At 39.9% G+C, this 15,365-nt stretch overlaps 1 protein-coding gene across 1 annotated transcript in view; it reads left to right on the top strand.

Annotated features, from left to right (window-relative positions):
• Nucleotides 1–8,020: 8,020 nt before the first annotated feature.
• The window catches only part of arhgap24 (Rho GTPase activating protein 24), a 59,998-nt gene continuing 52,653 nt past the window's right edge, over nt 8,021–15,365 (top strand). Inside the window, exon 1 of the mRNA XM_054612658.1 lies at nt 8,021–8,096. The gene's annotated coding sequence lies outside the window, so the exon portion shown is untranslated. The remainder of the gene's footprint in view (nt 8,097–15,365) is intronic.

The raw sequence follows: 15,365 nt of genomic DNA, 5'->3' as shown, positions 1-15,365 counted from the left end.
TTTAAAAGGAATCACAGATGGGAGAGAATTTGGGAAAATTTCTCTGCCAATGCAGCTACAGAGAGAAACTTCTCAACTCATCTTTGCCTTTATAGCTGTACTAGAATACAGCCACAGCAGACAGGACTTACGTTAGTCAACATGGGGGGAAAAGCATGAATACAACGATTGAAATGTTGAGATATTGTTTAAAGTCTTTCTTGAGAACGGTACATTTTAACATGTCCCACCTGCAGAAAAACATTCATAAAAGTCGTTACTTGTCACTCAGCCTCTTACTGAGACTTTCAACTTTGACAATAGAAATGAAATAAATAATTTTCCTGTTTGCATAAAGAATACAGCTTTCACGTAATATTTCCTCAAGATTTTGATTTATCAAAGTCTCAAATCCTTGAATAATTTATTGGCTTTGGAACACAGGAAAAGTAGCTTTGTGTTAACTAGAAAATCAAGTTGTATTTCTATGAACATGTTGATCACAGATGAATTTAATGATAAGTTGCAATCATCAGAAATACATTATCTGAGTTTATGATGCCTTTTGTAAAGATATTCAACAAAGTCTTATATTGTGGTCTACCTACCTTTAAAAAGTTAAATATGCACATACATTGGTCTGTGATAAATGCAGTAAACCAGTTGATAACAATGATTTGATTAAATACTCATCATCTTTGTAATTTTGACTTTCTAAAAGTTGAATCCTAAAGTCACCCATTATTGAACATGATATGTTGTTCTTGATAAACAAAAATGCTTTTTCTCTCAAGTCCCCGTTAATACATCACCATGGAGAATCAAAGTGCGAAACCTTAAAATCACATCCTTCAACATTTTGTCAGAATTCTGTCCCAGCTAAAAATATCCTTATTAGCCTCACCTCTGACTCTTACAAAAATGTTTTCCAGTATTCAGCTTGTTTATTTCCTGTGCTTCCTGACACCTGTGAAAATGTCCCTTCTTCCTGTTGTTGTTGTGTCTGCCCAGGACAGGAATTTAAAAGCCAGGATTTTTTTTTTTCTCCAAGAGACTTGAAAAAGCGACAAAGGCTGTGTCCTCTTGTCGAAGGATAGAGGAGGACACTTCACATCCACTTTATTGATTTATATTCCCATTTAATCTAAACATAAAACACCCATCGACAAACAAGCTGTCCCTTAATCAAACTCGTCACCATGATCCACTTTGTATTTTCAAATCATCTCTTCAGTAAACAAAGTGGTGAATGAGAAATTTGCAATTTTGCAGGAACACAGTTTTCACTTTGAAACACAAAATATGTAAGTTGCAGCTGCTGCATCAGAATTTAAATGTATATAGGTAATTTCTTTCTTCTCCTTGTGACGTTTATTATGAATGATTATGATTTCAAACCAGATCTTTTTGGGGATATTTATATATAGAGGAATAGAAAGGCTGAATTTCTCTGAAACAGACAAAAATGAACTGCAGGGATGCATCTCCTCAATCCAAGGACAAGATGACGCACACACACACACACACTCACACAGTGATGCAAACAGGTATGGGATCAGCCTGTGTATGAGAGCAGGAGTCTTCATAAGCGCTCGGGGATCAAATGTTCCTCTGGTTCCCCTGAGAACGGACAAGCCGAGGCTTCGCAACCAAACAAAGGACCCTGGAAAATAACAGGAAAGCGTTGGTGAGAAATACCCTTTATCTGACTCCCTGAACACGTCACTGCCGCCTCTGCAGAAACAAAGGTGCGTGAACGGAGTAGTAAATAACACTGATTCACTGCAAATAGATGTTCTGGTATTTACAGTTTAGCCCCGCCTCAACAGGTTGTTTATTGTAGCTGCAGACTGACAAGGCTCAATGGAGACAACACGTAAACACTGTGAACAAGGAAATGAAGTGGTGAGATTGATTACACTGATAGCAGATATCTAAACTGAGGCCTATGAAATGTAGCTAGGAGCACTTTAACTCTCAGGCTCTCATGTCACTTAATTAAAAATGGGAGGCAGCCTGATTGACTCTTTGACTCCTTTTTCCTCACTTCCTTATGTCAATAGTTCTCAGGAGCAACAAGAGTCTGGAGCCTCGACATCAGCGACCGGAAGGATTTCTGTCCCCTGGAGGGATTGTCTTGTACTTGTGAATGAGGAGGTTTATTATCACACATTAGAATAAACTTAAATTTGTAACTGTCAGATGTGATTGCACTACTTTAAGGGTCTTTTCCTGTTGAAAATGACTGGAGCATAAAACAATTTCCTCTCTGTGCTGTCTCTTTTTCTGTGTGACTCTTTGCGTCATAAATAGGACAGATACTTTTCTTTTTACCAGCACATCCTGCTATTTTTACTACGTCCAAAATACTGTCAGAGAGAACACTGAGCCAATGACTTTCTGTTTAAAACTGTTGCACTGAATTTACAATATCATGTCATGTGATCAGATCCACACAAGGCAAATAGTAGTAGCAAGTAGTAGCAAGCAGATATTAGGTAAAAGGTGTTCAAAGGTCTAATTATTGAATTTCATCTTAAAATACAGCACATTTAAATCAATGTTATAGTAAATATCTTAACTATTACTTGCAAATTTGACACTTAAAAAGCTTCAATTACAGTAAATTGGATATATTTTATGCCTCACAAAGGACCAATATCCAAATACAATTAAAGTAAAGAAGGTGGTTATTCATTATTAGAAACTGTGCGATGTTGTTCTTATGGAGACACACACACAAAAAAGAACTTAACATTTCAGTTCCTAGTTCAATGAGGTAACAAACTCATCACATCACTTGGCATGAACTTAGTAAGTTACAGAGTAGGGCACTGTTGTGTTTGTTTAGTTTATCATAAGCAACTCTCACTGTGCTGGTACACTAGGATCATCTGCATATTCCAGGCAGTTTTCATGAATAGGGTGTGAGGCAGAGGCAGGAAGCATTTGTGATGTAGCTGGTGGGGTGACTGACTATTTAAATTATTGATACAATTTGTATATTTGGTACAGTATGTACTCAAAGGTTGCACAATTATCACTCTTTGAAGAATAATAAAACTTATAATTCTTTCACAAAGCAGTGGAATTATACAGTGATTTAGACCAGAATAGGTTTTTGAAATGAGTGTCCAGATTTTTGAGTGGCTGTTTTGCTGTAACACATGGACCTCTGGTGGCTCCTTGATGGTATTGTATCATATAAAGTTATTTTGCATTTATTTTACATCATTTTTCTTGAAACTTTTGGAATACAAGCTTTTACTTTTACTGTCTTAATTTGGGTTTATGTCTCTGTCCATTTCTAACAAGTCTGATAAGGACTTTACATTACTGACCCAATGTTAAATGTAGCCTCTGCCATAGTGCCTTACACCAGAATATAAATAATTCACTCAAACTGAATATTAAAGCTATGAGTATTACAAATATATAAAGATAAACAGCTATAAATAAGCTTGTTTAAGTTCCCAATCTAAAAGTTTTAAAATAAACCACTAGAGAGCAATATTGCATCAAGAAAAATAAGGAGACTTGATCTTTGGTGTGGAGGAAAACTTACTGACTGAAGAAAAGATCAACTTTATCAACCTCTAATGGAAAATGTGACTATTGCAGTAGTAAATGACGGACTTTATATAAGAGCAAAATAAAATAACTGAGGACTGAAAACAAAGAATTGTTACCATGCCGACCAACTCCTGTACCATTATATTGGCATAAGTAGAGGTTAAGAGATGTTTGCAGTTTATGTAAGTCAATGTTAACTTGATTTTTCAATTTAATGCAGACAGAAGGAAGGAGGAAGGGTGGTGGTTTTGCATTAGCCTTTCAAAACAACAATCAGCACTTGAAGAGAAGAGCTGCATCATATTATTCTGTCTCCATTCAGGTCAGGACACAAAATGGACAGTGACAGGAACGAAATAATGTACTGTATGGGGTGACCTTGACTTTGAGAAACCACAGAGTGTGCCCCCTCACACAGAAGCTTACCTATAACAATCTTACTCAAGATGATGACCTCTCACTTCTTACATAAACCTTTACAGCTGGCTTACAGTTCTCAATCTTTTTTTCTTCTGTACTTTTTTTTGCACTTGCACCGTTTGGCTATTAAACCTGCAATAACTGATTTGTCCACTTAGAGGTATCAGAAACTAAAGCCATAAACCCATCATTGACACGTTATCACCTAATTTAAATTGACAGTTGCTTTAATTACACATCCAGCAGATATGGAGAAACATTAACATTCACGTTTGTCAAGTATTCACTCTACTTTTAGCTCTTGTTTGGTCTCCACCAACTCATGAGGGAAATATCTGTCTCTTTAGTTGCTCAATGCTCAATGCTATCTTTGACCATCTGCTGTTTGGTGTAGAGCAGATGTAGTATACAGTGGGTTATTAAAGCTTTTTCATTGAAAATAAATGTGCCTGCTGCGTCCAAAAACGATAATGATGAAAGCATGGGATTGCAGGCTGTAAAGCAAATAACAATGAGCTGAAAGAAGCTATAAAGCTCCGTCTGGGCACTGCAGTCAGGTGATAACTATCTAACTATAGAGCAGTAAGGCGTACCACTTATAAATACAGCGTTATTAGAAGCCCTAATCAAAGTGAATGAGTTCCAGTAAAGGAGAAAGGGAAAGGCTTTTTGTCTGATGGCTACAGGCCTCCAAAAGATTTCCATTATCTTCCCAGAAGTCACCAACTGTCCAAAACCTTTGACTGCAAGGCCATGAGAACAGCAGACCCATAGAGAACATTTCAATTCCCAGAGGCTTCCTCTGTGAAGATTCATCCATTCTTATCTCATGAGTTATCTCCTATCGGATAAGGTCGCCGCTGAGCATCTCATGGGAGTTAATGCAGCTCCAGTTTGTTTACAGACGGCCACTTCTCACGTCACAAGGTCACAGTGTTTCATGTTCAGCATTCCACGTCCGGCAAATATAATGAAACATGCTGAAGGATGCCTGCGGACAGATGGCTCAGAGCCCACTGTTGTTTGTTCTCAACATTTCATTTAAGCTTTATTCAGCTAATGAGGCTTTTCACAACACCTACAAAACTCATCCGCTGCGTGGAGATTAAACTTTATTAGGAGGAATGGATTTTACCTTGTTTCTCACCGTTGACTGTTGAATATAAATGTCTTTGTTAAGCTGCAAATAAAAACATAATTAAAAGATTTACGCATTTTATGACATGCTATTTAATAACACCTTTTTATATAGGGTAACAAAAAGAAACAAAGAGGTGTCCGAAGCAAAATGTATTCTACCGAGTGCAGTTAATGGTTCTTGTACATTATTGTACCAAAGTCATTATGAAGAACTGATTTTTAACAAATACTACATTTCGATTAATCAGTAAGTTACATGCAAGGTGCAAGTCTCATAATAGTGGCTAAAGAGGTCATGCACAATGACCATAGTTAGTGCCAGGATTTATCTAGATCTTTGGTTCCCAACCTAGGGGTCAGGACCCTCAAAAGGGTCCCAAGATACATCTAACAGGTCTCAGGATTTTAAAACAAATCAAATAGAAAAAAACAACAATATTTTGCTTGCACAAAGTTATATATATTTTAGTTTTACTTTATGCTTATTTGTGCTTTTAAATGTACAGTTATGGATAGATCAGGCCACAAAATCACCATCAACAGTGATGAGGTGTGGCAACTAAACAGCTGTTTGTTTTTTGAGGGGTCAGGAGCCAAAAAGGGTGGGATCCACTGGTCTAGATGGCTACTAAGATGGTGATGTTACAAAAAAAAGTTTCACAAACCTCATTGCTGCAGCTGTAAATATGCCATCAATGCAGGATTTACAATTCTGAGTACTTATTTCAGGGAGCTCCAGAATACCGGTTAAACATGGGAAACAAAAGTGGAGAAAGGTTATCAGGCACCTTGACCAGATAAGTTGACCAGATAACCTTCTGAGAGGAGAAAAAGCGTCAGTATTAAGCTTTGGGCAGATTAATGTACTGCTGCTGCCTCTTTGATCAATTATTTGACAAATGCTGATGGAAGGTCAAAGTGTTACGTTGACCTCCCTCCTGCCTATAGATCAAACAGATCAATAGACAATGTGTTGAGCCCGACCCAACCACCTCAATAACCCAACCAGGATCACGTCTGTTGAATCATATCCGACTACACACACACTACCCATTTTCATTCTCATATGTATGTGAGTCTGTAAATAAACTAAATCTCATCCCGGTGATTTGATTTTGAGGAAGTAATTATTGCTGACACATCAGCCACCTCCCACCTAGATTGGAATTTCCCTTCCCTTATTAGTAATGAGTACGTTTTCCAGGAGCAGGGCATGTGGGCGACACATTAGGGTTGTGTGAGGCTTCTGCATCTGTTTTGTGGTGATAATGTAAATTGTATCATTCACGTTTCTGTAATTATATATATAATATAGGAAAGTAGAAAACTAAGTGGTGAATATTCTTATTTTCATACGCTTTTTTGCTTAGCGTTTGTCAGTCTATATGTATTTGCTAAAACAACAAAGAAAAAAAATAACTTCCTCCATTCTGTATCATCTGCATATAAGTGTCTTCCCACCTTTTCAATTTTTAAGTTCTTTCTCTCCAGCAAACCTATTTTTAGGTATATAATTACACATAATCACTCAATTTTTATTTTTAGAGCTTGCATGACAACAATGCGCTGGAATTTGAAAGAGAGTAAACATTTTGAAACATTTATTTAATTTTGCCTGCTCTCTTTTCATAAATCAATAGTGTATGTCAGGTGATCAAGCAGGTTGTGAGGAGTCAGTAAGGAGTTTAATGATTGCATGATTTAACTCTGGAATGTACTACACAAAAAGCAGACACTGTAATTATCGTGAATTCCACTCATCCATTACTACAGTGTAAAGAATTTAATATTGTCTCAATTTATTATACAAATTTAACATTGCTATTTTTGTTCATAACACATGAAATGAAAAATGCTCTTCTGTAGAAGGAACCACTGCAGGACTATAGAAATAGTAAAGACATTTTAGACCACTCCCACGTAAACAAGATGCACTTTCCACTGGTGTGTATACAGCTGGGCTAGCACCAAAGTGTCATTAAATAAATGTTTGTCGAGCTGCAAGCACGCAGTCATTTGTATACGACATCTTGAGGACGCCTTAGAACTGGGGCAGCTTTCTGTGTTTGTATGTGGAATTACTCACAGATGATTTATGGTAAACTCATGACTTATATTCCACATTATATGAACCATAGCAAACTTTGGGAATTTCTTGGCTGAAGAGTGGAACACAATGTGAGAGTTTTTTTTTTTTTTTTTTTTTTTTTTTTTAGATCTGCCAGTTGCTTGTGTGCAATCTGAAATATAAGAGAAAGTCAGCCGCACTGCTGGAGCTGCTCAGTCAGAGAGCTCTCTTCTTGAGACTTCCTAAAACATGCTCTCACACACACACACACACACACACACACACACACACACACACACACACACACACACACACACACACACACACACACACACACACACACACACACACACACACACACACACACTTCCCCCTCCCTCTCTCCTCCCCTCTGTAACCAACATACACCGTGTTCTCAGACTGAGTGTGAGTGTCTCACCAGCCAGGATGACTGGAGCAGTTGGGACTGCATAGGCTGCAGTGTTAGGGGAGAGAGAGTGTGTGAGTGTGTGCGTGTTTGTGTGTGAGTGCACGTGTGGATGTGCATGTGTCTTGGGCGGTCTCCCGCTGTGACGCTGCCCTGTGTGTGACTGTGCTGACCACGACAGCCATCCTGTCCACAGCGGAGACTTTCTCAGCTTGCAGATGGTGCGAGCAGTCAGGGGAGAAAAGTTTATGACGGCTCTTCTAAACCTCGGCTTACTCAATCCACTCTGCACACATACTGAGTTGGTTTAGTTGGTGGGAAGGGGGGAGGGAACAGCAGCAGAAGCAGCAGTTGAGCTGGAGTGCAACTTCGGCTCGTGTCTTACCAGGATCTATGTTGACTGATTACCTGTCACTGGACTGGATACCACAGGTGTGCATCACCGCACGTCAGAGCTGAGGGGATTCAACAAGGGTGTAAATTTGAAAGGTGAGTCTGCTTTTGAGTTACTCTATATGCTTCTTGACATCTCTACTCACTTTGGCAGTGTGAAGATGCTGTTGGCAAATGGTCTGACTCACTGGTCCAATCTAAGAGGGCTTGATTGACACTTTAAGTTGTCTAATTAATAGTCTAAGCAGGTATAACATGAGCTTAAATTCATATCAAATTGCAGGAGCAACACTACATTCTCAAACATAGCAGTGTTTTGACATTTGCTATGACACAATGGTAAGATACGTCTGCTTTTTTTGGGTGACAGGCATACTTCCAGACATTTTTTAAAGGATTTGATCACTAATGGTTCATTAATGTGGTTTATCTACACTCATCCCGCTGTGTTGTAACTGTCCTCCTGAGATTGGACCAGAGGAAATAAGTTATTTATAGATGTGTCACACCTGGATGAGCCAGATGCGGATCTGTGAAACGTACTGAGAAAAAGACTCAATGCTGCTATCTTTATCTAAAGTATGTTAGTTTCATTATCAGCCTGAAGCGGCACAACTGAAACACCAATTTACTGTAAGTCACTATAGAAATGACTGTTGGACAGCTGGACAGCATTAATTTTTCTCTACTTCTGGGTAGGTTTTAGTCATGTTATTAAAATGCAGTGCACCAATTGTGCTGTTGCTCTGTTACACCAGTATTTCTTTATTCTAATTCAGGACAATAATGTCATAAGGATAAAAACGATGAGGTGGTTGATAAAATGGCATTGAGGACAGAAAAGACATCCCTGCAACTTGTTTTTCCCACCTGGCGTGTTGATGAAAAAGGAAGATGTGAAAGCAAACAAGGCATAATCTGAATCAAGCGCCAGGAATGTCTGCAGTGCACAAGCTGTGCTGCTGGAAAGACCAGGGGATCAGGTTCCCCGTGTCAGCTGCTGCACTCGACTGTTCCTAGGTCTAACTCTGTGATATCTGTTTTATTGAGTAGGGGAGGAAGGGATGGAGACGAGGACGACTGAATCTGCAGCAGAACTGGAATGGGAGATTAAAGTTTAATATTTTGAGAAATACCTAATTCCCTTTTAGCTCAGTTAGACGAGAATATCAATCTTCTCATCTAACTTTCCACCAGAATGAATTAGCATGACAATGTCGAACTACTCCTTTAACGTCTGCTAGTTCACAGATAGAATCTATTGTAAGGTGACATTTATGAAGGTGAAAATGCAGAGTCAGCTTTTCCCCAAACAACAATAACATCTCTGGGGAAAATGGCTATGATCACTGAATGATTTTCAGTTTGCCCTCTCACTTTCTGACCGAAGCATCTTTTATCTTATTCTGTCTGGAAGATACGCCCCTGTATTCAGATTACTGCATGGACAAAGGACAGCCACATCAACAGTATCATTCACTCCGTTGTAGCAGTGTGTCAAACACATGTAGAATGAGTCAGCAGCAGCCAACGAGAGGTCTTCAGCCTCGCTTCTCCACTGGGCTGCTGCTCGGTTTACCAGACATACGGTGACACATGGCGTGGAGGAAAATGGGGAGGGAGGGGCGGCGATGCTGGTGATGGGGGGGTAGCGAGGGTATCATACCAAAAGGGCTGCATTGTAGACTATGAAGGGGGGGCAACACATATGGTGTCTAAATCTGTGTGTGGACAAAATAGACACTGACTCATCACATTGATTCACAAAGTAAAACCAGGGAGTTTATTTGGCGGTTCGGCGGCGGGAGGGAAAAAGGAGAATTTATCTCCTAGAACCAATCCTTCTGTGTTTGTGATACATTACATCGCCCACCATCACCTCCCTTCTTCTCTCCCTGCTTTCATCCATCCACCTATTTTTCTTTGTGACTCACAGAGGGTTGTGTGGGTGAGAAACCGATGGTGGACTTCCCCATAATGAAGGATAGCTTCTCAGATCGCGACCTCACTTCAACCACCTTTCAGCATTGTAAATCATAACAGACCTGACTTGTGCGTGTCTTGGATGGATCAATGGATCAGTTTTTTGTTTTTTTTTCATGGTTGTGTGAGTACTTCCATCTGTGAGCGCTCAGAAGCCCTTCCTCTTTCACATCCTTTCCAACGACTAGCTCACCAACGGCAGTGCAAGAAACATGCCCTCCTCTCACCTCTGGGACTATTCAGCAGGAGTCTAACAGAAGCAGACTGCTCTCTTTTCTGGCGGAGGGTTATATTTGTCTTTAACACATGTGGGTCATGGAGGCCCTACTGTGCAGACTTTAAGGGGCAATGTTGCTAAGGGATATTAAAAGGGTTGACGTCGTTGGCTGGGAACTAGAAGTTCATGTTTCCTCTGTTGCATGTTTTTTAGATACATGCACAGACAAATGAGAATCCTTCAGTCTAAGAAGTGAACATGGACTTTGTCAAATTTGATCTGGATTAGCCCCGGAGAGATGGTGGCTAATAGGACACAGACAGACAGCCAGAGAGACAAATAGATATATTTTCATCAGACTTGATCAGAGTAACCGGTAGGACTGTTTTGACCCTCCATAGTGACTTTTCTGCTCAATGCACCATTGACCTTTGCATCATCCAGGGAAAGTTGGCACAGTCTTTACTGGCACCGGCGCCAATGTGGAGTACAGCAGCTGCTGATCATGCAAAAAAGTGGAGACTGAAGACAGACAGATGGTAATGGCATTGTTTGCCACATGTTACGGGACACGAATACATTTCTGCTATTCATCCGTGAATCATTAAGCCTTCAGACAGAGGATTATTACATCACTGTGAACATTGCTAAGCTTTATTAGGAGCACACATTGTACATTACTTATAGGTTTTCATCAAGAACATGTTTTGGAAAATTGTGATTTATTAAAAAACCTTCAGCAACAATTTGCTAAGCCGTTCTTCCCCCAAGAGCTATTGTCTAATCATGACTTAGCTTGACTGGTCCCAAAAGATTTTCCTGCCACTGTACCTCCCCGACAACAGTTTATTTTTGCAGTTTGGGCAACAGTCTGTAAAGTCCCAATTATGAGAATTGAATGCTCTTTTTTTTGCAGCCCAAAATGTATGATTTGGGTAACTCTGTTGTACTTTTACCCCCCACCCAAAAAAATAAACTTCCCTAGCACAACTTTAATTTCCCAAAGGATGAGCCAAACTCAATATCCTTTCCTCTAAAGCAGCTCAATGCAAACAAAGACGTGTCAAACAGCAGTTCAGGCTTTCTGTGTGCTGGAAGCTTCAGCACTTTCCCGTATGGGGAACAAACAGTCTGTGCAAGCACTGAAAACCAGCAGCCTCCTGATGAAGGTCTGCATTTCATAGATTTTACTATCTTGTCAAACTTCTCTTCTTGTTCGGATCTCTAGATATCGTTATTTCCTCCGTGTATGAGTATAATGTTACTTGCGACGCAGCCAACATATGGTGCTTCTGGCATCAATTACACATGAGGAAAATACTTCGCTGATGTGTAAAGGTTGCTATCATTGCATGCTGAATTATCCTGAACAGTTTATCATGCCACAACACAGAACCCCTTTTTTTTATCATGCAAAGGTTCATCATCTCCAGTATCAGTTTACATCAAATGGCTGTGTCGCAAGAAACAATCTAAAAAACGATTTATTGCACAATTCAGTGCCTCTGAGAACAGCTTTCATCACTAAAGACACGTCCAGTAGCTTTGTTTTATGGGCGCACTGACAGATGCATATTTTCAAAGCAGCAGCAAGGCGTCCCTGATCCTGAGATGGACTGGCTCAGCATCCATTTTACTGATGGACACAGACTGACAGGGAATACTAATACCAGGGCCAAAATGGAGACAAACACTAAAGGTGGTTTAAAAGATTTGCACCCCTCATAGAAAAGTCACACCATCCATTTATTTATTTTACTTGAGGAATATGTTTTCTTTATTCCACTGCCACAGAGCCACAAATGCATTGCATCCTGCTAAGAAATAACAGTGCATGCATGCCACAACCTCGTGACTATCTTTGTGTCGTCCTTCCGAGTGTTTGTGTTGTGTGTAAGTGCGTATGTGTGTGTGTCTGTGCTGTACACTGAGCTGTTTTTTTTTTTGTAGTGAAGGTCAGGGTGTTTCTTCTCACTGACTTCTTAGTATGGTCAAAGTACTCTGACGTGCGGTGAGAAAATTCTGGGATATTCTTGTACTGAAGAGACAGAATCAAGTGTTACTAGACACGAGCAGATGGTAACGTAGAGCTTTAATTGCCGCTTTGGAAATGAAACGCTCCATCATGCTGCCAGGGTCATTATTCTCGAGATCAGACATGATGTCATCTCCAAACTTAAAGCAGAGAATTGGGCTTCATTTCAATCTCTAACAATGTTTACTTCATCCTAAAAGCAGTTTTGAATACATGTCTTGCTTAATTTGTAGTTTAACAGACATGTATGGATATATTTTAACAAGGATCTTCAAGCATCTGTTTCCAAATAGAAAGTTAGATTTTTAGTGTTAGTGTTCCTTTTTCAACCTTGTTGTGATGATGGGAAATGTTTTATATCTGCTTATTATGGAGACTGAGGAGCAAGGGACAGCTCACACTACTAGCCGTCCACATACAGTACACACACCTGCACACACAGTTGTTTTAACAGGGACACAGACTGCACCTCTGGGAGGCTCTTTTCAATGTGCTGAATGTACAAAAAAGTCTTGTAGTGATGTGTTCTTGCAGAGACTTTGCAGTTGTATCATAAATGTGCTTACAGCCATATCTGGCATCATCAGGAGGTTCACTGGAGAAGTGTCTGTAAGAAGAATGGCAACATATAAAATCCTGGTTTGGAAAATAGGTAAACTACCATTTATTTAGCCCTGGTTGAGTTGTTGTTTCATACTAATCAGGTACATTTACCTATAGCCAAAATCTATTTGCTTTACTAACTAGCTCACTTGGGCTCGGGAGAGTTAAAAAAAACACTTTATTTCTTTGCTTGTCTTTGGCAAAAAGTAGACATCCAGAGTACCTCTGTATAGCTCAATCCACCCTCTATTTACATTAAACGGTTCAGTTTAATGGTATTTTCCAACAGAGTGTCATTGGAGAATAATGTCTTAGTTTCAGGGACAGTAGACAAGACAGGAGAGAAGTTAGGGCGACAGTATGTCACCTACTTTTAACGAAGAAAGGTGGGTGTAGTACGTTGGTGGTGGGAATTAACCTGTTGGTTTCTTCCATACCATTATTTACATTTTTCTCCTCTTTAAACCAAAATTTAAATAATGCAGGCAAACTTTTAGCAAACTATTCAGTTGGATCAGTCTTCAAAAGAATCAAACATTGCATTTCACTGTTTGCAGAATGTTGCATGCATGTCTGCAAAGTGTTATATTTTCACAGCTCACTGTCAGTATATTGATCTACAAGAGAGTCACAAGCCTGCAAAGGTAGAGTTATTTAAGGTTTGAATGAGGTGTGGAGATGTGGACCAAAGTCGTAGACCGACCGACCTTTACCCGTTGCTTGGCCAAAAGACCAACAATGAAATGAAAAAAGTACGACATGTCTTGTCCTGTTTTTCATTTTCTAAAGCCCGTTTGAAAGCAGTTGCTTATTCCGCAATAGTTCATCTTCATATTGTTCATAAAACATATGACCCATTCATGATTCATTTCTTTATGGCTATTGTTAACACATCATTTCCCTTTGATTCTGTTTCATGATATTGATGCTGGAACCCACAAACTGGCTTTTAGTGTGAATATAACATTTAAAATAAGTAACTTTCTAAAGGTCACAATTCATCATGCTGTTCCTGCAAGGGCCAAGAAACACCAACTTTTCTGCAATTCTTTTTCCACTTGTCTGTTGATTTATAGATTTATAGATGATTATGCCTCCTTTCCCTGTGTGGCAATTTATTACCACTGGACTAGACCACAGTGTAATGTAAATTTTATATATTGTTTCTAGTCTTAGCAAGCTCCAAGTTATTCACATTAAGAAACCCCTGAGTTATTTACCATTTCACTTTGTAGCAGCACAGGCCAGTCCCAGCAGTGCCGTTAACCAGGACCTGTGCAGGAGGCATGAAATTGTAAAGGGGCTGTGGCACCAGATTGGCAGCATAGCAGGGGACTCCATCAACAGATGTGTGTATCAACCTAGGCTGTGATTTATGCTGTGTGTGTGTGAGTGTGTGTGTGTGTGTGTGTGTGTGTGTGTGTGTGTGTGTGTGTGTGTGTGTGTGTGTGTGTGTGTGTGTGTGTGTGTGTGTGTGTGTGTGTGTGTGTGTGTGTGTGTGTGTGTGTTTAGGGGTTTAAGAGAATCACATGTGTCGGTAGCAGTAGAGATACAGAGGTTATTCCCTCCAATATTAGTGTTAACTGTTCCCATAAAATGAAGATTTTCCGTAGCTCAGATAATAGCTTTCACCGCTGTTGTAATGAGAGAGCACTACCCACTTTTTTCCCTCACAGATCCAGCATTAAAGTGACGCAAGATGAGATAAAGATGGACAAATCCCTATGAGTAGGTTTTGGCCTTCACATTGCAAAACAGATGAAAAATTGCTAATTTCTTCAAGCAGTGTAATGAGCGTGTCTGTGCATGCACATGCGTGCAGGACTCGCTTTCTTGGACTGGTTGCATGGGACCCGAGAAAGTTTTGAAATCACAACAGCAGCCCTGCTGCACTTGCTTCACTGCTGCCTGGAATACTGCTGGGCTGCATCTGGTCCTCATCTGGACCCGTGGGCTGTTTGGACTTCCACCAAGGCAAGCTCAGTCAGAGCCACTGACAACACGGCAATGCCTGGCGCTGACAGCAGCAGTCCTTTGTCCAGTAGTAGCATATCTCCCTGAACGACGCAGAGCTTTAAACAAACTATTATGCGTATAGAAACAATACGTGAGGGGTGATTCATTGCATGCACAGTGTTGTTTCTAAGTGCACTCATGTATGTACTATATGCATTGACATGTGTGAAGGTTTTATGTCCAGCCAAGGATATTTGTTTATCTGTCTTTATATGAGTATGTAACCGTATAGTAACTTTGGGGGCGCAGGGAGGCCTAGTTGTTAAAAGGAACACCCTTTGCTTCAGAGGGTCAAGGAAGGTCAACGCCTATGTATATTAACTGTGCTACCCCTGTTGATGTACCTATGAGCAAGACAACGGATAACTACTGGGAATACTGTTCTTTAGGTGAGCTTAAATTCTCTGTTGTAGAAAGGGGAAGGCAAAAACAGGACGTCCATTTGGAGGATTAATAACGAAACACATTATTTTGAAGTAACCTCTTTTTAACCTCTATTTACAGCCGACTG

This window comes from Anoplopoma fimbria, chromosome 14, assembly GCF_027596085.1.
Source record: "Anoplopoma fimbria isolate UVic2021 breed Golden Eagle Sablefish chromosome 14, Afim_UVic_2022, whole genome shotgun sequence".
NCBI lineage: Eukaryota > Metazoa > Chordata > Actinopteri > Perciformes > Anoplopomatidae > Anoplopoma > Anoplopoma fimbria.
The sequence above is the reverse complement of the archived record's forward strand: the minus strand, read 5'-3'. Positions and strand labels throughout refer to the sequence as shown.